Genomic DNA, 6015 nt, shown 5'->3' with positions numbered 1-6015 from the left:
ACTGCAGGGCCTGATCTAGATAGGGAAACTGCAGATGGGAATCTCTCTGCAGGTTAGTTTCCAGACAAAGTAGATCCATAGGATAATGTCCCAAAGATACAAAGGTACTTGGAATCTACCCTATAACAGATACCATCCACAAATTAATTTACTTAGTAGAAGGAGGACATGAGTTATATTTTTAAAGCATGTTATCTTCAGAATTATTAGGAGATTATGATCATCTAAATATTTTCTCACTGAGCATATAATTTATCAGTTATTTGGCATTATTGTTTCCAGGTATCATGGCCTAGCGTAATGCAACACTGAAAAACAATGTCCATCTTATATTGGATGAGAAAATATAACACACTATTACCTAACACTAAGAGCTCCTTTTTTACAAGAATCTCCAAGGACTTTACAAAGCTGGGCTAAATATTGATATCCCAATTTGTATGGACAGGGAGACTGAAGCCAAGACAAATTAAGAGACTCGTCCAATGACACACAGTGAATCAGAGTACAGTCAGAACTATAACTCAGGGCTTTTGGTCCCCAGTCTCCTGCCTTAACCACCAGACATAGTGTCTCACTAATAAATAAATAAAGCAGAAGTTAGGAATTGTAAAAAATTGATAAGGGAAGCCAAGGGACACAAGGAGAAATCTATGGCCAGCAGAGATAAGCACAATAAGGAGTTTTTAAAAATATATTTGGAATAAAAAGAATTCTGACAATAGTATTAGATAGAAATGGTAGAATTATCAATAACAATGCAGAAAAGGCAGAAACGTTCAATAAATATTTCTGTTCTGTATTTGGGGAAGAAACAGATGATATAGTCTCAACATATGGTGATGAGATCACTCTTTCCATCCCAGTAGTATTTTTGGATGATGTTAAACAGCAGCTACTAAGGCTAGACATTTTAAAATCAACAGGTCCAGGTAACTAGCATCCAAGAGTTTTAAAAGAGTTGGCTGAGAAGCTCGCTGAACTGTTAATGTTGATTTTCAATAAGTGTAGGAGTACTGGGGAAGTTCCAGAAGACTGGAAGAAAGCTAATGTTATATCAATTTTTAAAAAGGGTAAATTGGATGACCTGGGTAATTATAGGCCTGTCACCCTGACATTAATCCTGGGCAAGATAACATAGCAGCTGGTACGGAACTTGATTTTTAAAGAAATAAAGGAAGGCAATGTAATCAATGCAAATCAACATATGTTTATAGAAAATAGATCCTATCAAATTAACTTGATATCCTTTTTTATAAGATTACATGTTTGGCTGATGATAATAGTGCAGCTATAATATACTTAGACTTCTGTAAGGCATATGACTTAGTATAGCAGAACATTTTGATTAAAAAACAAGAACGATACAAAATTAATATGGAACACGCTAAATGTATTCAAAACCTGGCTAACTGATAGGTCTCAAAATTAAATTGTCAATAGGGAATCATCATCAAGCGAGTGTGTTTCCAGTGGGGTTCCACAGGGATCTGTTCTTGGCCCATGCTATTTAACATACAAAACATAAAATTGTCACTGATAAAGTTTGTAGATGACACACAAATTGGGGGAGTGGTACATAATGAAGAGGAGAGATCACTGGTTCAGAGCAATCTGGATCTATGGCAAAATGGGCGCAAGCAAACGTATTTTAATACAGTTACATGTAAATGTATGCATGCAGTAACAAAAAATGTAGGTCATACTTACAGGACAGGGTTGGCAGTGTGTCTATCCTGGAAAACTAACTCTGAAAAAGATTTACAAATTATGGTGCATAAGCAGCTGATCATGTGGGCTCATGTGGCCAAAAGAGTTAATGTGATCCTGGGATGCATAAATGAGAATCTCAAGAAGGAGTAGAGAGGTTATTTTACCGCTGTATTTGGCCCTGGTGCAACTGCTGCCAGAATACTGTGTCCAGTTTTCATGCCTGCAATTCAAGAAGGATGTTGATAAAGAGGGTTCAGAGAAGACCCACAAGAATGATTAAAGGATTAGAAAACAAGCCATATAGTGATATACTCAAAGAGTTCAATCTATTTAGATTAACCAAGAGAAAGTTAATGGGTGACTTGATTACAGTCTATAAGTATGTACACAGGGAACAAATATTTAACAATGGATTCTTCAATTTAGCAGAGAGAGGTATAACATGATCCAGTGGGTGGAAGTTGAAGCTAGACAAATTCAGATGGGAAATAAAATGTAATTTTTTGTCAGTGAGGGTGAGTGGTTTGAGCATTGGCCTGCTAAACCCAGGGCTGTGAGTTCAATCCTTGAGGGGGCCATTTGGGGATTTAGTTGGGGATTGGCCCTGCTTTGAGCAGGGGGTTGGACTAGATGACTTCCTGAGGTCCCTTCCAACCCTGCTATTCTATGATTCTATTCTATGATAACTCCTTGGAACAATTTATGGAGGGCTATGCTGGATTCTCCACCGCTGACAATTTTTAAATCAAGTATGCAGATGTGTCAACTTTGGGATTTCTCCGGGGATGCTTCACCCCTTCCCCCAAACCTCCACCTCTGCCCGGCCTCTTCCTGCCCTGTTCCGCCCCCTCCCCCCAAGCGCTTCCTGCATGCTGCTAAACAGCTGATTGTGGGAGGTGGGAAGTGCTGGGAGGGAGGGGGAGAAGCTGATCGGCGGGGCCGCTAGCAGGGGGAGGGAGGCGCTGGGGGGAAGAGGGAGGAACTGATCTGCGGGGCTGCCGGTGGGTGCTGAGCACCCATTATTTTTTTCCCCGTAGGTGCTCCAGTCCCAGAGCACCCATGGAGTCGGCGCCTATGCAAGACTGGATGTTTTTCTAAAAGATAGGCTCTAGGAATTATTTTGAGGAAGTTCTATGGCCTGTGTTATATGGGAGGTCAGACTAGATGGTCACAATGGTCCCTTCTGGCCTTGGACTCTATAAACACCACAGCTGTAGAGAGGCAGGACTATCAACCCATGGTTAGAGTAGAGAAATTAGCCAGGAGAGCTGAGTTGTGCTGTACTTGCTCTCCAGCATTGGATAAGACTGTCACAGAGTGGTTGGCCCTTTAAAAGAAGTTGAGCCCAGCTTCACCTGTGACAGATCAACTACCTCCCAGCTAAGACTGATCGGCTTGGGATCATGTAATTATAAAAGCCAGCAACTAGGCCAGTGTAGAGTGGAGAGCTATAAGAGGCTCCTGCAGGAGACCCTGGGGCAAGTTACTAGACCCAGGGTGGTCCCTGTGGCATGGGACACAGACAGTCTAAAAGAGGATTGGGGAAGAGCTCCTGGTAGTAGGGGATTTCTGACAAGGAAGCCCCTGGGTCAGGGGAAGGGTAGTTGTGAGATTTATGCTGAACTCTTATTTTGGGGTTTGCTACAGATTGTTGGTGCAACCAATAAATGTTGCCCTGAAGAAAGGGTATTAATGGACCTTGAGTGTGATGTTTAATCCTTCCTAGACTGAGGAGACAGACCAGCAGCTTACGAAGACTCTGAGTCTTCTATCAGTTCCACCAAGTTTTACACTGATGTTATTCAGTGGAGTAACTTCCACATGAATAGAGATTGAAAAGATTTGATTGTTTATCTAGAAAAGAGACCAATAATAGGAGACATGGTAAAAAAAGAAAAGGAAAAACATTTAAAAAATGGCCCAGGAGGAAGTAGGTTGGTAGGTTCAGTTCTCTCACTTTCATTACATAAGAATTAGGGGACACTTGGTGGATCTGAAGGATGGTAAATTCAAAACTGATTAAAGGAAATATATTTTCATTCAGTGCATAATGAGACTGTGGAACTCATTGCCACAAGGTATCATTGAGGCCAAGAACTTTAAATACTTAAAGAGATTAGGCATCTGTATGGCCAACACAGCTATTCAGAATTATCAATGTCAATGCTATGTTTTTGAAGGAATGTAAAATATCATGCTTCAGGATGTAAAACAATCTCTAATTACTAAAACTAGATTTTTTCAGGGGCAGAGCATCCCACATCTGCCTGCTGGAAGATTTCTTACACCTTCTTCTGAAGCTTTTGGTGCTGGCCACTCTCAAACACAGCATATTGGACTAGATGGATCACAGGTCTGATCCCGTATGGTTATTTTTATGTTCCTATTATCCTCTTGAGGCAACCCCTTTAGGTCAAGGTTGATCTGTCTTGGCTTGACTTGCAATGCTGCTCCTCACTTCTGCATCTGTTCTGTTCATAGAGAATGCCACACTGGGCTGAGAATTCAGTACCTTTCCTGAATGGTAAATGAGCTTTCAGGTAACTTTTTATTTATAATAGACCATCTCCCCTCTCCCCAAGGTGCCTGGGGCACCAAACAATATTAAAGACATAATACAAGTTATCATTAAATCTTCAGAAGAGAAAAACAAATTGACTAAGGTCTAACAATGGAACATGGAGGCATTGAGAAAACTTACACTAGTGGTGGTTCTAAACTGTGCTTGGTATTTCAGGAGAAATGAGAGGTGAACTTCACAAATTGTTGCAAATTAGTGGCTATACTCTTTTCTCCCTTACCTCCTCCCCTAAACAAAGGAACTGGTATTTACAAGGGGTTAAGCCCTGCAATTTCCTCAGCACTGATTCCCCTGTGCAGAATTTTGGCCCAAGGTTTGGCATATTCATTTTCAATATTATTTTATTATATCTACATTTTTGATACATTAACAGTGGATAGCTGCAGCTCAGAGCTTTTCTGGGATAACACAAGACCCAAACCACCATGGGAAGGAATAAGTGAAGCGGAAGGGGTGCTGCTGGCTTAGAAAGAGCTCTTGCTAAAGTGTTTTCCAAATGTCTTTCCCCTGCACATGCCAACACCTCCCTATGGATTCATTTACAGCCTATATGCTGCATTCATTAAAATGTATTTCTTGTGTGCAAGGCAGATAAAGTATCTTATACTGGGGTTATTTAATGTTTGTTAGAACACCCCAAGGTTTTTTTTTGCCAAGAACTGTGTCACACAGACAAAGGTCATTGCCCCAAACAGTGGATGCTATCTCCCAGAATCCCAGATAATACCCCTCCCACCTCTCATCTGTCACAACAAAACCCTGATCAGACTTGAGCAGTGAATGCCCAGTTTGTATTGCATCGCCTCACTGCTGCACGGCAAAACATTTCCATTTTCTGTTGCACGAGGCTGCCATTCACGCCTGGATTGCACTCTTCTGCTTTTAACACCGCTCCCTTTGCTGGCTCCAGAATTGACAGGAAGCCAAACTCGAGGGCGAAAACATTGGGCCTGGGGAGCTATTCATTAAACTTTACATACATCCAAAATCAGTGGTAAAAACAGAGGAGTTTTAACAAGGAAAAGGAACCCCACTTGTGCTTAGAGGATGACTCATTCATAGGTTCCTTTATGTAATACAAATGAGTTTGCTCTCGCTACCTTCCCCTCCCCCCTACAACACCTTTTAGGTTTGGAATGGTGATTAAACTAGTCCTGGAGTGAGGGCAACTCCTCCCACTTAATTACACTGGGAAGTAACTGCTGGTGCTTGCTTCAATATGTTAAGACCCACGTTGCTTGGAAAAACTGATTTCTTCATTGAGAAGAAAAAAAAAAAGGCTTGGGCTCCCATGCCCTCGTCTAACACACTCAGCATTCATGCTTGCAAAAGGAAAAAAAATGTTGGGTTCTTATTTTAGGAGAGTTTATTCCATTTTTATTAAGGACAAAATCTATTTAAAAAGGTTAATAAACCATCCCCAACCGCAAGGTTCACACAGTTTCCAACCAGAATATACCAGATCCCAGGCAAATAAAACGAACGGAAAGCAGAGGTCAGTGAAACTCGACATGCACAGATCCAAGCATTGACTCAGTCAGCTCCAGTGACTTGCCAGCAGCAACTACAACGCTCCTATTTCACAGCCTGTGCTGCGGAAGGATATTTCACCTTGTTTACCCTGAAACCGGCTCATTCAGTGAGAGAGTGAGTGGAGGTGGGGAGGGAAGAGATGGGGGGGGGGGGGGCAGGGTTGGCAGGCTCGCTCTGTGATTGATGGT

This window comes from Chrysemys picta, chromosome 3 (genome assembly GCF_011386835.1).
Source record: "Chrysemys picta bellii isolate R12L10 chromosome 3, ASM1138683v2, whole genome shotgun sequence".
Classification (NCBI taxonomy): domain Eukaryota; kingdom Metazoa; phylum Chordata; order Testudines; family Emydidae; genus Chrysemys; species Chrysemys picta.
The sequence above is the reverse complement of the archived record's forward strand: the minus strand, read 5'-3'. Positions refer to the sequence as shown.